The sequence below is a fragment of the Trichosurus vulpecula genome, chromosome 2, assembly GCF_011100635.1.
Source record: "Trichosurus vulpecula isolate mTriVul1 chromosome 2, mTriVul1.pri, whole genome shotgun sequence".
Classification (NCBI taxonomy): Eukaryota; Metazoa; Chordata; class Mammalia; order Diprotodontia; family Phalangeridae; genus Trichosurus; species Trichosurus vulpecula.
In genome coordinates this window covers 221,246,127-221,263,122 of record NC_050574.1, presented here as the reverse complement: position 1 = coordinate 221,263,122, position 16,996 = coordinate 221,246,127, and the positions used below count along the sequence as shown (strand labels likewise).

The window sequence follows — 16,996 nt, the reverse complement described above, 5'->3', positions numbered from 1 at the left end:
GCCTCATGTTCTAGAATTCCTAATTACAGCTCAATTGAATGACAAATAGGACAGAAATAAATGCTGGACAAGTAAAACTGAAGTAGAACTTCTTAGCTGATTACGCACACACATACACATATGTACACATATATGTATACATGTATTTGCATATATGTATGTTAGTATATTCTGCTTACAGACATTTTGAACTTTTTAAATGCATGGTCCTCTGTAGGTAGAGACACCTAATACATATAAGATTTCAAAATGTTTGTAAGTAGAATGAATGAAAAAGGTTTATTACTTTGTTTTCTAGATGGAAAGTGTGGGTATGTGTGTGTGTGTGTGTGATAGAAAGAGAGACAGAGAGAAATTAATCATTTGTGATCCAAATCAAAACAGCAAGTGCCATCTGAGCTAGGACCTAGGTATCTATCTGAAGCTAGGACATATTATCTTTGTGAAAAGAGAAAACACTTTTTCACATTTGGGGTTTAGCCACATTAGAAATCTAACACCATTCTCCCCTCCCTCCCCAAACAAACAATATAATTATAGTATCTAGAGCTGGTCCAGCCCATTATAGGGATCATCATAAAATATTACTATCCTTCCCTCCTTCCCTCTCTGTGTCTCTCTTTGTTTCTGTTTTGTATCTCTCTGCCTCTCTGTCTCTCTCTCTTTCCCTGTCTTTTTTTTAAGTCAAGGCTCCATCCATTTGCTACCACATGTTTAAGTAGTAGCCTCCTGTGCACACATTTACCCAGAAGACCGTTGTGTGCCTAAAGCTTCGTGATCCCAGAGGGAGCTAACCTTTTGCAGATGTGATTCATCTATACAGGTGCCATACCCATAATGACACCATGGCAGCTGCCCATCTACCTTTGTGGATTTTTCTTAGGCCTTTAGAACAAAGACAGAGCCAACTTTTACACTGGGAGTGGTTGATATCTACTCAGGAATCAATGTTTGTTTAATCATAGACTCCAACTTGGGGGTCATAATAATGAAGATGAAATGACAATACACTGTGCAGGAGATTTCCAAACCCAACTCCAGAAAATTAAGCTAGCTTATTTCAAGTCGATGATGAACCACAAGATTCCAGAGTTAGAGAGGCATGACTTCTTAGGAGGCCGTTTAGTTTGACTAACTGCTTCCAGGAAGGCTATAACATGAAAATCTTCAGACCTACAAGGACATTCCTGTTTCAGTATTTGATCACTCTTATAGTAAAGAAGCTGTTAGGAGGATAGCTAACCTTTCTGTAGTGCTCACTGTGTGCCAGCCAGGCACTATGTTAAGCGCCTTACAAATAATATCTTGTTCGATCCTCACAAAACCCTGGGAGGTAGGTACGATTATTATCCCCATTTTACAGATAAGGGAGCTGAGGCAAATAGGGTTCAGTGACTTGCCCAGGGTCTAGTAAGTATCTGAAGCTGGATTTGAACTCAGGTCTTCCTGATTCCAAGGCCAGAGCTCTATCCACTGAGTCACTTAGCTGCCTCCTATTGAACTCAAATCATCTTTTTCAGGAGTTTAAGCCCATGTCCCTGTTGTTGTGTGGGAGGATGGAGGAAAACCAGTTAGTAGCCTCCTTGCCATGGCCATTTATGTGAGGACAGTTGGTCAAACAAGCCTTCAACTTTTTCTTTCTATGGATCAAATAATCCCCTGCACCATCATTCTTACTGTGTATGATTAGTTTATAGGAGAATAGATTTAGAGCTGGAAGGGACCTAAAAAGCCATTGAGTCCAACACCTTAATTTTATAGACATGGAAACTGAGGCACAGAGTGTGACTAGGGTCACACAGCTAGCAACTTGTAGAGGTGGGATTTGAACTCAGATCTCTCCTGACGCCAACTTTGTAACTTATTCATTACACCACACTGCCTCTCAAAACAATTGCTGGCAGTGATGGGAAAGAAATCCAGACCCCTAAAGGCACTGTTACTGCGGTATAGTGGGAAAGGTATTGGGTTTGCAGTCAGGAGGAGGTCCTGGCTCTTCCACTTAGCAGTTTCACAGCCTTTGGCTTGCCACCTTGGGCTTCAATTTCTTCACATTGAGATGAGGGAGGGGGCTGTACTTAGATGATATTTAATACCCCTTATAGCTCTAGTCTTCTCAGATGCCTTTCACTTTGCAAGTAGAAGAGATTACAGGGAGAAGTGAGCCAATAAGATATTCTTTCTACCACCATTTCGTTTGTACTATTCAGTATGAAAACAATGCAGTGATCTCGCCACATTTTGTCCAGAGTTTTACATTTTTTTTTTGTCAGTGCCCTTTATCCTTTGCCCTTTGCTTTGGACAGATTAATTTTCCAGCATGTGACCTCAGGGTGCACGGGCTGGGTGGGGGACCCTGCAATCTGCCATGAAGTTCAGCCTCTAAGCCATAGGCTTGAAGGAAACTATATTTCAGGGATGAGGGAGCCAGGAAGAGAAGGGGAATGAGTTTATTTTAACTCTCCAAGAGCAACAACAGCAGGAGCAAATCCAGGGGCTGGCAGGGAGATGAAGCTAAGTGCCAAACTATCACTATAATTTGCATAATGTGTAATATAAGGTGTTGATTCATCTCCTATAAACAGGGGAGTCTGGCAAGGGGAGGAGGAATTACAAATCAACCCTTCCCCAACCCTTAAGAAACTGATCACCCAGAGGATTGAGCCTTTCTGCCCCGTTAGACTTACTTCCTCTCTCTACTTAGCCAAATGACTAATGGTGATAGCCTTACTTCTGCTGTGGGCCTATAATGGTGCCATATGCTGCCTCCTCCCTGCAAAAAGAATGAATGGATATCAGGGAGGCTGTTGATTTGTTCCTTTTTGTAAGTGGAGCTGTTGTAATGCCACCCTTCTCCACCCCTAAAATAGGGCTTTTCTTTTGTAGATCAGCTAGTTGCACATTTGTTCATAAAATGTTACGCTATTAGAATTGAATAGTTTTGTGTTAATGTGATTGTTAAGTAATTGATTTTCTAATTGGCTATTTACCAGAGCCTGAGTATTCATCATACGGATTGAGCTTTTAGAAATTGGGCATATCGTGGTGTGAAAGCGTGTAATGGTTTTTGCAAATGAGGAATGAAGCCCCAGTCCTTCTACTTTAGGGAAAATCCTAACCTTTTAGGAAACTGCAGTGACAAGTGTCTCAAGTGGCAGGCAGAGGTGGAAAGGCAAACACTATCAGCTTTCGTTTCTGCAGCAGCTTCAGAATCTGCATCCATCCTTGGTGTCCGATTATTTCTTGACAGTGGGAACATGCTGTGTGTCTTGATGAATTCTCTCTGGGACTGAGGGTAGAACTCTGGGTCCTGTTCACTGCTCTGGCCCTATTTGACCACGTGCATGTGACTAACAAGACCTTAATTTCCACATCTGTAAAATGCCAGAGTGCTAATATACCACCAAAAACATATTCTTGAATTATTGGTTCCTTTATGCATTGTTCTTGTTCAGCTGTTTCAGTCCTGTTTGACTCTTCATGACTGCATTTTGGGGTTTTCTTGGCAAAGATATTGGAGTGATTTGCCATTTCCTTCTCCAGCTCATCTTACAGATGAGGAAAATGAGGCAAACGGAGTTAAGTGACTTGCCTAGGGTCATACAGCTAGCATCTGAGGCCAGATTCAACACAGGATGATGAGTCTTCCTGACTTCAGGTCCAGTATTCTATCGATTGTGCCACCTAGCTGCCCTCATTTATGCATACTTCCACAACCAGCAGGGATTAACCTTACATAGAATTAATCCTGTTCCCAATTTCAGAAGAGGTTCTGCTATCAAAGAAGTCTCTCTGCTCTCCTGGAAAATTTGCCTTTTTGCTGGTGCTCTCTCCCATTTCTGTCTCTGCACAATCTTTTTTCCTTGCTCCCCAGCCTTAGTACCACAAAAGCTCAACATTGTCCATATCATCTTCTTTCTTCTTCCTACTCCTCTCATTTCAATTGTTTCCTCACATCCCTCTTCTAATTTTTACTTTCCAGGTGACTCAATCTTGTTACCCTCTTTCCTTGCCAATAAAACAGTCCCAAATTTCTGGATTTGAAAATTGTACCCGAGTATTTAAAAAATTCAGAATACTGAATAAGTGGCTTTAGTATTGTATGTATTCCAAAAATGCAGATTTGAGGAGAAAGTCAATGAATGCGCAATTTAAAGTATAATTACATAGTAATTACTCAATTTTGCATGTGCACATGTAATACTCTCTATGGGTTACAGTTGACAGATGCCACAGCAGATGTACTTCAGCTAAAGGAGAATGTCCATTAGCTACATCAGCATTTGGGCTTATAATCTTCAACGGTGTATGATATGTAGCTTCTAAAAGGGACTACTAAACTGTATATGATGAAGGATCCCAACTCATCACTCAAACATGGACATGTATACACTGATAAGTGTATATGTAACATGGGTGGATTGGCCTGTGGAAGCCAATCCTTGGAGCATTTACAGATATTACCCTCCCTTCCCTCCCCTTTTCAGGCCAATCAACCACATGGAAACTTGAAGGGAAGGGATTGGTTTCCAGTCATGTATGAGTGAGTATGTGTGATGACAAAAAGCCTTCTAATTGACCACAGAGTTGGAAGAACAGATGCCTCAGGGATTGCTGAGCCGTAACTGAGTGGGTATACAAAAAGGGCAATTTCTCACTCTATTCTCCTTAGTAACTAGGAACATGGAGGACTACTTGGGCTGGTCCCAAGAGTTGAGTGGCAGCTCTGACTTCCACTCTGTCATGGTATCTGTGAGTATATAGCCACTTTCATTTCTTTGTGTTTATTCTTTCCTGATCTAAGGCAAATGGATATTCTGAGATGGAAGTGTCCAGAAGGCCTTGTGGGTTTGGGAAATCCAGAAGCCCCATCAGAGGTCTCATCAGTGGTCACAGCTAATGAAGGTAACAACAGTGGCCACCAGAGTGTCACTGGCTGATGACAATGAAAGCAGATATAGAAAGATATGGAAGGAAATTATCTGAGGATGTTAGCGGCTTTAGGGAACATAATGCTCTGAAATAGGTAGAATTACTGGCTCTGGGCTCTAAATTTGTACAGATAATCAGAGCAGAGAGGTATTCCTAAATGGAACTTTATGGGGACTACATAAAAGGAGAAAAATATTTCTAGGGCCAGGAGAAGGCAGTACTCTTTTGTCACACATGTTCCCTTAGACATTTCCTTCACTACTATTACACTTTATGTTTGTGCCCACTTCCTTTTTCCACAGATTCTGAATATATCTGGTAAAAGATTAGACCTCTGGAATTTTGGAGAAAATGGTACATAACAACTATTCTTGCTATTTTTTCCTCAGAAAATCTCTTTCTAAAAGCTAATGGAGTCAACTGGTTGATTATTAATGGGTAGCACACTGGTGGGGGCTCAGGAAGGACAGTACTAAAACCATAGCTCCTAGAACCCTAACAGAGGATAATACACTTGTCCGTCAGAGGACCAAACCTGAAAGTACAAGCACATGTTGAGGGAATAGCACAGAGGGAGTGCTCCAAACATATTCAGAGGTTTCATTTTAAAGGATCCCAATGAATAATTGGTCTTTAAAGATACCTATGTGTACAACTGATTAACCAGTTCACTCACAGGGGATTAATTGATAATGAAATTTTAGAACTCAGCAATCTAATCATTTTATAAATGAGGATAATGAAGATCAGAGTTATTAAGTGACTAGGCCAGTGTCATATAACTAACAAATGAATGATAAAGTCTAAAGTAAAACTGAGGTGTCCTGATAACAGTCTAGTGCACTTGTCACTCAAATCCACTTCACTCCTCTTTACTCCACTATTCTCTACTCCATTAGACTCTACTCTTCTCCACTCCACTCCAATCTACCCTTTTCCAATCCACTCCTCTGCTCTCCACTCCTCTCCATTCTACTTCAATTGTCTCCACTCCTCTCTTTTCCACTCCATTTTTCTCCTCTCAACTCCATTCTCCTCCAATCTAATCCCCTCCCCTCCTCTCCATTCCACTTTACTCCTCTCCAATCTACTCCAATCTACTCCTCTCCACTCCACTTTTCTCCTCTCAACTCCATTCTCCTCCAATCTAATCCCCTCCCCTCCTCTCCATTCCACTTTATTACTCTCCACTCTACTCTAATCTACTCCTCTCCACTCCACTTTTCTCCTCTCAACTCCATTCCCCTCCAATCTAATCCCCTCCCCTCCTCTCCATTCCACTCTACTCCTCTCCAATCTACTCCAATCTACTCCTCTCCACTCCACTTTTCTCCTCTCAACTCCATTCTCCTCCATCTAATCCCCTCCTCTCCTCTCCACTCCACTCTTCTCAAATCCAATTCAATTCACTGCAATGGCAAAGTATTAAATGTAAACCATTATGCTAGGTGCTATGGATAAAAAGACATGGTTATATTCTACTGTTAGCAATACAATGTCCTAAAGAGATAAGTGCTCTCTCTATATCTAGTGAATCCATCTGATTGATTCTTTGACTGAATTGGCTGATTGCTCATCTAATTAGTATAGTCAAAACAGTTGAATTGATTGTATGCATGGATAACACTAAAGACTTATGTGCATATGTATGTCTGTTTCTGTGCAAAAATCTTACTTTTATAGGATACATTTTCAAGTCTCTATGGTATCACATCAATTCTTTAAGATTTATGCAATGTGGAAGATTATTTGTCATGTCCTCAGTCTTTGGATCCAAATCTATACAACTCTGTATCATTTACTAATAGTTCAATATTGGTAAGATACCTTGTGACATTGGAAAAGAGCAGTGGCTTGGAGGACCTAGGTTCATATTCCAGCTCTGATACTTCCTATGTGACCTTGGGCAAGTCATTTAATCTCCCTGAGCCTCAGTTTCCCCATATGTAAATTAAAGATGGCCTCTGAGGTCCCTTTTAACTTGATGGCTATAGTTTCATGATCCTAATATTTTTGATTTCATCAGTGTGGATAGTCCCTCCAATATAGAAAGTAAATCCTCTATGCCTCAGGAGATCATTTTATGAACGCTATGACCAAAAATAATTCAGCATCTGATGGCCTACCTTCTGAAGGGTGATGAACTTCTTGGCACATAACATCTGTCCTCAGATATCAGATATATTTTCTTTCTCCTGGGCCTATTTTGGAAGGATTTTCAGATTGATATGACCTGCCAAAGCTTATATTCTACTCTCAAAACCTTCAGGATGTCAGGGACACCTCCATGCTATAGTGAGGAGGCACTGGAAGAGGGCTGCTCCCCCTTGCGTGTGCTGTTCCTTCAGACTTTAGACTCTGCCTCCCCTCTTGGAATTATTGCACTGGTGTAACTATCATTCTGCTAACTGGGGTCCCTCCCTGGCCATGTCCCCTTACCAAGCAGATCCTTGATGTCCATCTGGTCTAACTGTAGAAATATCCTTATTTCTACTCAAGGCCCAGGTAACAGAAACAACATAAAGGAGAGCTGGGTCACGACTATGGTGCCTGAGGGCATAATTAGATTCCTAAGAGAAGTAACACTATGTTGTTGGTAAGCCTATTAAATGCCCATTTTACTAACATGATGTGACCTCCATCCATCACATTTTTTTCCCTGGGCATTTTACTTGTTCGGATCAAGTTTCTCTAGAAGGGCTGTATTCATTAACCCACGAGGCAGTTCAACACAAATTGGACATATGCCACTGTTGTCTGGAGGATAACCTTTGCATTTACCAATGATTTGAGAAGCCATTCTGTAGTGATTGAGAAAATAGAACCTGTGAGTAGGAAGTCACACCTGCTGAAGGATCTCACATAGGCACCAACTGCCTGTTAGACATTTCAATCTGCATGTGCCAGAGACATCTCAAACTCATCCAAAACTAACTCATCTTTCCCCACCAACTTCCTTCTTCCACACTTCCCTATTTCTGTCAAAGGCATCATCATTTTTTCAGTCTCCCAGGTTTGTGACCTCAGAAAAATCTTTGATTCCACATTTTCCTTCATATATCTGATCAGTTGCCAAATCCTGTTTCTGTCTTCATAATATTTCTCTCATCTGATCCCTTTTCTCTGCTCTAATAAGCCACCAACTTAGTTCACCTTTCATCTAGGCTATTGCAGTGGTCTCCTAATTGGCCTCTTGCTGCAAATCTCTTTCCTCTCTGGTCCAAGCTTCCACATGGCTACCAAAGTGATTTTCCTTAATTGCGATCGTACCATATCATTCTCCTATTCTATCAACTCCATTGGTTCCCTATTGCCTTCAGGATAAACTATAAATGCCTCTGCTTGGCATTTAAAGCACTTTGCAATATGGTTCCAACCTATCTTTTCAGACTTATTATACATTACTCTCTTTCCCACACTTTAGGATCTAGCCAAATTGGCCTATTTCTCACACAGAATTCTCCGTCTTCTTTTTTCCATACTGGCCATTCGCCATACCTGGAAAGCATTACCTCATCATAGAATACTTCTCTTACTTTGAGACAGCTCAAGCACCACTTTCTACATGAAACCTTGCTTGATGCCCCCCACCCCTCAAAGGCTGGTGCCCTCCTCCTCCTCCCCTCATGGTAAAGAAGAAAAAGCACTGACTCCAAAATCAGATATGTCTATATTTAAACTATTCTCTGATGCTTATTACCAGTGTGACCATGTGAAAGGCACTGCTTCACCTCCACAGGCTTCAGCCTCCTCATGTGTAAAATCAGGAGGTTGGGCCGGATGACCTCTAGATTCCTTCCATCTCTAGATCTATGAGTCCTCCTTTTCTTTTCTCTTTTGCCTCTCTATCCCTATTTCTCTGCATTCCAAAGTAAAATCAAGATAGTTTTAATACTTTTAGGGTATTGGCTTATTTATGCTTCTTTTTCTATTAATAAGCAATAAATATAATCCCGCCCATTGTTAGGAGAAGCTCAGGCACTAATGTGGAGATATAAAATAATTAGAGGGTGTTCAGGATGTGAATTTTAATGTCATGGAAAACTGTCTTTTCAATACTGTGCTAATTATAGGGTGAAGCTGAATAAATGGAAGCTATACAGTTAACATAGCATGGCTCATTACAACCCGTTCTGAGTTTTTGAATACATGTAGCTTTAGTATTAATGATGGTCTATCATTATTAACAATGTATATCACTCATAGATACCCCCAGAGATCTTTGATACATAAAGCTTAAGAACTTGTGTCACTGATCTGACGATTGTCTTCTTACACCTCACTCCTCACTACGTACCCTATAATCTGGTGACCCTGGCCTCCTTGGTGTTCCTCACACAAAATGCTTCATTTCTATACTCTGGGCATTTTCACTGGCTGTTTCCCATACTTGGAATACTCTCCCTGTCATGTCTGCCTTCTGGATTCGCTGGGTCCCTTTGGACCCAGCTAAAACCCCAGGGAGCCTTTCCATGTCCCTCTTAATGCTGGTGCCATCCCTGTGTTGATTGACTCCAATTTATCCTCTATATGTCTTGTTTGTACAGAGTTGTTTTTCATGTTACCTTCACTATTGGAAAGTGAGCTCTGTGAGAGCTCATAGAGGAGGCTGGATTTTGCCTTTCTTGGTATCCCTAGCTCTTGGCATAGCACCTGGTGTATAGTAGGTGCTTTAGAAAAGTTAGTTAACCGACTGACCTAAGGGGAGGTCCTGACCTTCTTATTATGATCTCTCTGACCTCAGTGAAAGCCTCCTAACACTGGCTTCAGAATTCATTCTCAACGATGGCTCCAAGTTGTAATAACCTTAGGTGTCCAAGGATAGTTTAAGGGCTAAAGTCAAGAAAGTAGTAGCTTAGCAGTTAAATCTCCAGAGGACTGACTCAGTCCTTTTCTCTTTCCAAGTAAGATAAAGTACTTATCATGCACTTTACTTTATGCTGAGGGTGTTAGACTTTTTGGACTCCCTCCTCTCTCTACCCATCCTCCCTTACCTCTGGTAAGATCATAAGTAGCAAAACACATTTTTCCTTTCTTAGCATTAAACTTTCTATGACATTTCTCATAAAAGCAAGGATTTTTTCCCTCTGAATTCTCTGTAAGATTTTTGAAATCAATCTGAATAACCTAAAAGCTCCCCAACTTCTGGGTTCAAATATTGGCTCAGAAAAGTCTCAGATTACTCTGGGCAAGTCCCTCAACCTCTCTGGCTTCAGTTTCATCATCTGCAAAATGAAAAGATTGGAATAATTGAACTCTAAATTTTCTTCCAAGACAAAATTTGTGACCTAAAAAAAATGTGATTATGTGTATCTCATTCAAATACAAAGTCATCTAGGCTGACTCTCTATCCTAGGCCCTAAAAAATCTAGGAATTTCCTTTGTACTTTGAAAGAGCGGCATCTGGATCTTTGGGTCACAGGTCTTGGCTAGGAAGGGATCTCAGAGCCTTTGGGCATTTCTCTAGCTGTGTCTGGTACACTCTCCCCACTCTGCTCAGACTACTGACCTCCCTGACTTTCTTTAAGTCCCGATGAAAATCTTACCTTCTACAGGAAGCCTTCCCTAACCCCTCTTAATTTCAGTGCCTTCCCTCTGTTAATTATTTCTGATTTCTCCTGTATAGCTTGCTTTCTATAGTTTTGCTTGCATGTTTTCTTCTCCATTGGATTGTAAGCTCCTTGAGGACAGGGACTGTCTTTTGCTTCTTTTTGTTTCTTCGGCTTCGTGCAATGTTTACATATAGTAGGCATTTAATGAATGTTTGATATGTAGAAAAATCCTTTGAAAATATAAAGCAGTATATGAGTAGAAGTTACTATTATAGCTACATAGTTTGGATGCCATGAATTCACAGATCTGAAAGGGACCCTAGAGAATCCAGTTTTCTTGCTTTACATATAAGCAAACATTCACACAATTTAAATGACTTTCTCAAGGTCACATTGCAATTTAGTAGCAGAACCAGGATTAAAAAGTAGGTCTCCTCCCAATAGAGTTCTTAACCCATTCATTATACCACAGACTCCTAGAAAGGTTAAAGTTATGTTAATTCACTTGTCCTTCTTTGTGTGCATGCATGCATAAGGGCATATGTGCATGCATGTATTTATTAATGTATGTGTGCATGCATGTACATATACACATAGGTATGCATGTATATATGCATATGTGGACATATACATGTATTTATGTATTTGTGTATACATGTATCTATGTACATGCATTGTGTATGCATGTATGGTCCAGATCTATGATTTCATTGGTACTAGGAACTTCTGGTGAGGAAATGTCCTCTATCAGTGCAGACCAGTAATTATCACATACTTTATAGTCTTAGAAATATGCCTGTGACACTGAGAGGCTAAGTAACTTTAGTTATATTCTTAATATGTGAGTTAGAGGCTGGACTTGAACCCAGGTGTTCCTGATGCTGGTCCCACTCTATCCACTACTTCATTCCGCTTCTCAGCTGTGGTATTTAGGAAGGGAGGTCCTAGAGTCTGCTTGTCCCAGCTTGCTGAAAGCCAATTGTGAAATTTTCAGCATGAGCATTTATAATTTGAAAATTGACAAACCTGTAAATCAGGGCCTAATTTGTTTTGTTAATTGTCTAGACTTAAGAAAGCGATGGAGAAAAAAGTTAATGCAGATTATACTTCGGTGTGTTTCTTGCTTTCTTGGAAAGCCAGTTGTTAACTATTTACCCCACAATTCTGTATTTAAGGTCACTCAAATGTAAAGGAGATGGTAACGGATAAAGGGGGGTTATGGAATCTACAATTTGCTTTTATTGGATTCAATCTCAGCATTTGATATATTTGAAAATGGGCTTGTCTATTTTTGAAGCTTTCAGTACATAAAATATTCTTTTCAACTTAAATAGAATGATCAAAGTACAGTAGATTCCAGAACAAGGTTATTCCATCAAAGGTGATTCCCAAATCAATTAGATGTGGCCCTGGAGAAACCAAACCTAACCAGAAGTCCTTGACAAAGAAGGCTTTTTCCCCCTTTTCTTTTCAACTCCTGAGTATTTCATTCTAAGTTGTGATAAGAGAGGCTACACCTAAAATCAGTCAAAAGTTTCATGAGCAACTGCCTGAATAAATCAAGAGAAAAGTCAGAATCCACTGAAATATCCAATTTTTCCTGTGATCATTAAGTTGAAAAGGCTTTTATTCCAAGGCCCTAGATATTCCTGCTACGTCAACATCCAAGAAAAGAAAGGACCTTTTTTCTTCTCCTTGCTCCTTACCCCAACCACTATTCTTCTAGAAGGCTGGACTTGAATGGTTTCTGATTCTAGGGACTGAGTCATTTTCACAACGTCAGACCATGTAAATTGACCAGAGCAATCTGATCCTACCTGTTTTACAGAGCATGTCACGTCCTCTTTCTTCTCACTTTTTGTGTTGTGTACAAAGTTCAGTTTTCATCTGCCTGAGGTTGAGAGTAACTCTGGAGGGGACTTACAGGAGAGAGCCAGGAGATGTTGTTGCTCAGTACACAGGAGAATCCTAAGGGGCCAAAATAGAGAGAACTTTGAGAACAAATGAAATTACTAAAATCTGCAAAAGTAAGTACAGAATCCTGTTACTTAAAAAAAGTTTGGTCATAGGGCATATGCATATGACTATGGATGAATAAAGATTGGACAAAGATAGCACAAGATCAGAGAATTAAAAAGGACTGGAGAGCTCATCTAGCCTAAGCTATCCCATTCATCAGATTCATCTATTAAGTCCATGGGAGACATAACACAGTGTTCATTCATTCATCCATTTATTCATCATCTATCCATCCATTAATTAAATAATTTTTTATCACTTACAGAGCATCAAGATAACTCTGATTCTCATGGTCAAGCCAACACTTTACCAGTCATTTATCAAATTCATTCAAAAAGTATCTTTTGAGAACCTACTCTGTTCTGGAGACCATGCTAGTTTCTATATCAGACACAGAGATGAGCAAAGTACAATCTCTATCATCATGGAATTTACAGTCTAGTAGCCATTAAATGATCATTATTGGCATGTATTGGTATGGTGTTTAGCTTGGAGTGGCATAAGGAAGTAGTGAGAATATGGGATGGACCCTAGTTATGAATAAATGGGATCCACTGGAATTGCCTTGCTGGTTCCAATCTCAATTCTATTCAATTCAACAAATGTTTATGGAATATCTACTATGTGCCAAGCACTGCATCACCTTCCCAAGGTACATTAGAATATATAATCCTTGAAGGGAGCAACTTTTGTTGTTTTTGTTGCTTTTTTATACCCCCAGTTTTTAGCATAGTGCCTGGCACATAGTACTTAATAAATATTTATTGACTGACAAAAACAAGACGTCCTCTGCCCTCAAGGTGCCTACATTCTTGGGGGTGAGGTAGTTGGGGGCACTGATTGCACCAAGGAAGGTGGGCAAGGGTGCTTCCTTATGGGATGAAGTAGATAACATAGAGCCAAATATTTGTTTCTTAGCCTTCTGTTTATTCCATCTTGACAACTAAATAAAAATAATGCTTAAATTTCGCATTCAGATAGCTTCTCTAGGTTTACAAAGCATTATCTCCACTCTATAAGAAGATCAGGAGTACAAATATTAATCTTATTTTATAGATTCTATTTAATTCAATTCAATAAGCATTTATTGAACACCTACTATGTGCCAGGCACTGTGCTGGTTTCAGAGATAGAAAAATAAAAATAAAAATGTGCCCACATTCAAGGAGCTCACATTCTTTTGGAGAAAAACTATAAGTACACAGATAAGTAAATACAAAGTAATTTCAGGGAAGAAGAAGGTGAAAGGAACAAACACGTATTAAGCACCCACTATGTGCCAGGCACCATGATAAGTGCGTTATAAATATTGTCTCATTTGATCCTTACAACAGTCCTGGAGGGTAGGTTGTTTTACACTGAGGAGACTGAGACAGTGCTGTTCCCAGTGTCATGCATCCAGTCAGTGTCTGAGGCCCCATTTGAACTCAGGTCTTCCTACCTCTGGGCCTCGGGTGGTAACTAGCTGCTCTAGGGAAGCACTAACAACTGGAGAAATCAGAAGAGGATTTCTGTAGTAAGAGACACTTGAGCTGTATTTTGAAAGAAGGTGGATAAAGGTGGTCTGAGGTGGGTAAAGTGTGGTCGTTAGGAGGAAGTGCATTCCAAGCATGGGGGATGGCTTACAGAAAAGCAGGGAGGTGGTAATTAAGCTAGTTTGACAGTTGAAGAAACTGATGTTAAATTCTAGTTTCGTGGCACATAATCCATTGCAGCTCTAGTTTTGCATTTACTCAAATGAAACTCTAGCTCTTGCCTTAGGGCTGTGTTGGGAAGTAGTTCACTACATCTAGCCAGTCTCAATCTTCCTGTCGTGATACAGTGGAGGGTACCTCTCTATTCCAAACCTCCTCCCCCAGTCTTTCTACTTCTTGGAAGAAACATAATTGAATATGACCATTACTTTTAGAAAGGGCATACCATTGGATTATCCTATGGCTTAACTCACTGTCCATGTAACTTCACCCTTTACTGATTATGACTCCCCTAGATGTGTCGTCTTCCTCTATTAGAATGTAAGGGAAAGCTAGGTGGCACAGTGGACAGAGCATTGGGCCTGGAATCAGAAAGACTCATTTTCAAGAGTTCAAATATGGCCTCAGAAACTTATTAGCTGTGTGACCCTGGGCAAGTCACTTAACCCTGTTTGCCTCAGTTTCTTCATCTGTAAAGTGAACTGGAGAAGGAAATGGCAAACTACTCCAGTATCTCTGCCAAGGAAAACCTCAAATGAGGTCATAAAGAGTCAGACAGGGACTGAATAACATTAGAATGCAAGCTCCTTGAGGTCGACTATCTCCTATTTGTATCTCCAGTGCTCGGCACATAGTCTTCACTTAATTAAATACTTTGCATCAAGTGACTTGCTTGTAGATATACAATTAGAAAGTGTGAGAGTCAGTTCTCATACACAGGTCTCTTGGAATTGAAGTCCATTGCTCTCTTCCTACTGCCATGCCATACTTCAAATATTTAATTAGGTGTCATTGTTCTCAGTGGACTATGGACCTTTAAGGAGATGCTGAATTATTTTCCTTCACTGGTAAAAGCAAAACTGTTGCTGTTCAGTCATGTTTGACTCTTAGTGACCCACATTTGGGGTTTTCTTGGCAAAGATACTGGAGTGGTTTGCATTTCCTTCTCCAGCTCATTTTACAAATGAGGAAACCAAGGCAAACAAGGTTAAATGACTTGCCCAGGGTCACACAGGTAGTAAGGATCTGAGGCCACATTTGAACTTGGGTCTTCCTGATCCAGGCTCAGTGTGCTATCCATTGTGTCACCCAGCTGCCCCACAAAAGCAGAGCTAATGAGTCTCAAAACAAATTGCCAAACATCAGCAAGCTCAATAATTTCACGCCATTGGCTACAAGTTCAATTCTGAGGCCCACTGTTTGCACACTCATCTTTAGCTAGAAGGCCTGGCTAGTCAATTTTCAGAATGCACAAGACCTTCCACCAACACTCTCCTCCCCTCCCCCTTCCCAAAGATTAACGTATTTAGTAGAAAATTTTATAAATGCCAAGGATGAGTTTCCGTAGTGGCAATATTCAAATACTTAAATAGGTACCACAAGCTGACCTTGCAAATACAACTGCTGAAGTTTTATTTTATAGCACATAAAAATAGGACTTTTTCAGTCTTCTTGAATTTTAGATCCAAGATAAGAGTTTTATGACCTTTTTATACTAAACATTTAAAGATCAACATAGAATGAAATAGTCACCAAACGAAGGCCAAAAGAGCCCTTGGGAAAACAGCTGTGAAAAAATGATGCCGTAAACTCTCCGTCAGCAGGTGGATTCTCTCTGTTGGGCTTAATAATAATAGCTGACATTTCTTTTTATTTATTTCTTTTTAACATTAATGTTTATTTTTAAATGAAAATCCACCTTCTCTCCCATGTTACCCCATTTGAATTAAAAAAAAATAGAAAAACAAAGCCCCTATAGTAAATACTTACAGTTAAGCAAAATAAATCACAATGGCATGTCTAAAACACACACACACACACACACACACACACACACACACCACACACACATAGGGTTAGTCATTGTGTTGATTAGAGTTCCTAAGTCTTTCACACATGCTTGTCTTTACTATATTGTTTTCAGTATATTAATTGTTCTCCTGGTACTGCTTACTTCGCTCTGTCTCAGTTCATGCAAGTCCTCCCAGACTGCTCTGAAAACATCCCCTTCATTGTTTCTTACAATACCATAGAATTCCATCACATTCATATGCTGTATCTTTTTTAACCACTCCCCAGTTGATGGTTTCCAGTTCTTTGCCTCTATAAATAAGAGCTAACATTTCACGGAATCACTGAATTTTGGAGTTGGAAAGGATCTCTTTGGCCATCTTGTCCAACTCCTACCAGAGAGGATTCTTAACCGTAACATATGCAACAAAATGATCATTTGGCCCTCTAATGAAGGGGAACCCACCCCTCCTAAGGCAGCCTATTCCACCTTTGAATAGCTCTAATTGATTTTATTTAGAGGTAGCTCAGTGGATAGAGCTTGGCATCAAGAAGACCTGAATTCAAAGCCAGCCTCAGACACTAGCTGGGTGATCTTGGACAAGCCACTTAATCCTGTTTGCCTAGGAGGCAACTAAGTGGCTCGGTGGATAGAACTCTGGGCCTGGAGACTGGAAGACCTGAGTTCAAATTTGACCAGAATGCTGCATGACAGCCAGAAGGGTTTATTTGTTTGCTTTTTTAATTTTATGGATGCTAACAAAGATGATTTGGGTTCCATTCCTGTCCTCCTGCTAGAAAAGAGAGCAGGGATTACAAAAAGCCAGCATGACTTCATCAAGAACTGGTCAGGCCAGGTTACATCTCCTTCCTTTTCTTTTGATTTTTGTGTATTTTTAAATTTATTTTTTTATTTTTAGTTTACAACATTCAGTTCTATAAGTTTTTGAGTTCTACATTTTCTCTCTCTCCCTCTCTTCCTCCCTCCCCCTCAAGACAGCATGTAAT

General features: G+C 40.1%; 1 protein-coding gene across 1 annotated transcript in view; it reads right to left on the bottom strand.

The window, feature by feature from the left end:
• Positions 1-12,441, bottom strand: part of B3GALT1 (beta-1,3-galactosyltransferase 1) — a 67,586-nt gene extending 55,145 nt beyond the window's left edge. The window contains exon 1 of the mRNA XM_036745763.1: positions 12,302-12,441. The gene's annotated coding sequence lies outside the window, so the exon portion shown is untranslated. The remainder of the gene's footprint in view (positions 1-12,301) is intronic.
• Between the last annotated feature and the right edge of the window lie 4,555 nt (positions 12,442-16,996).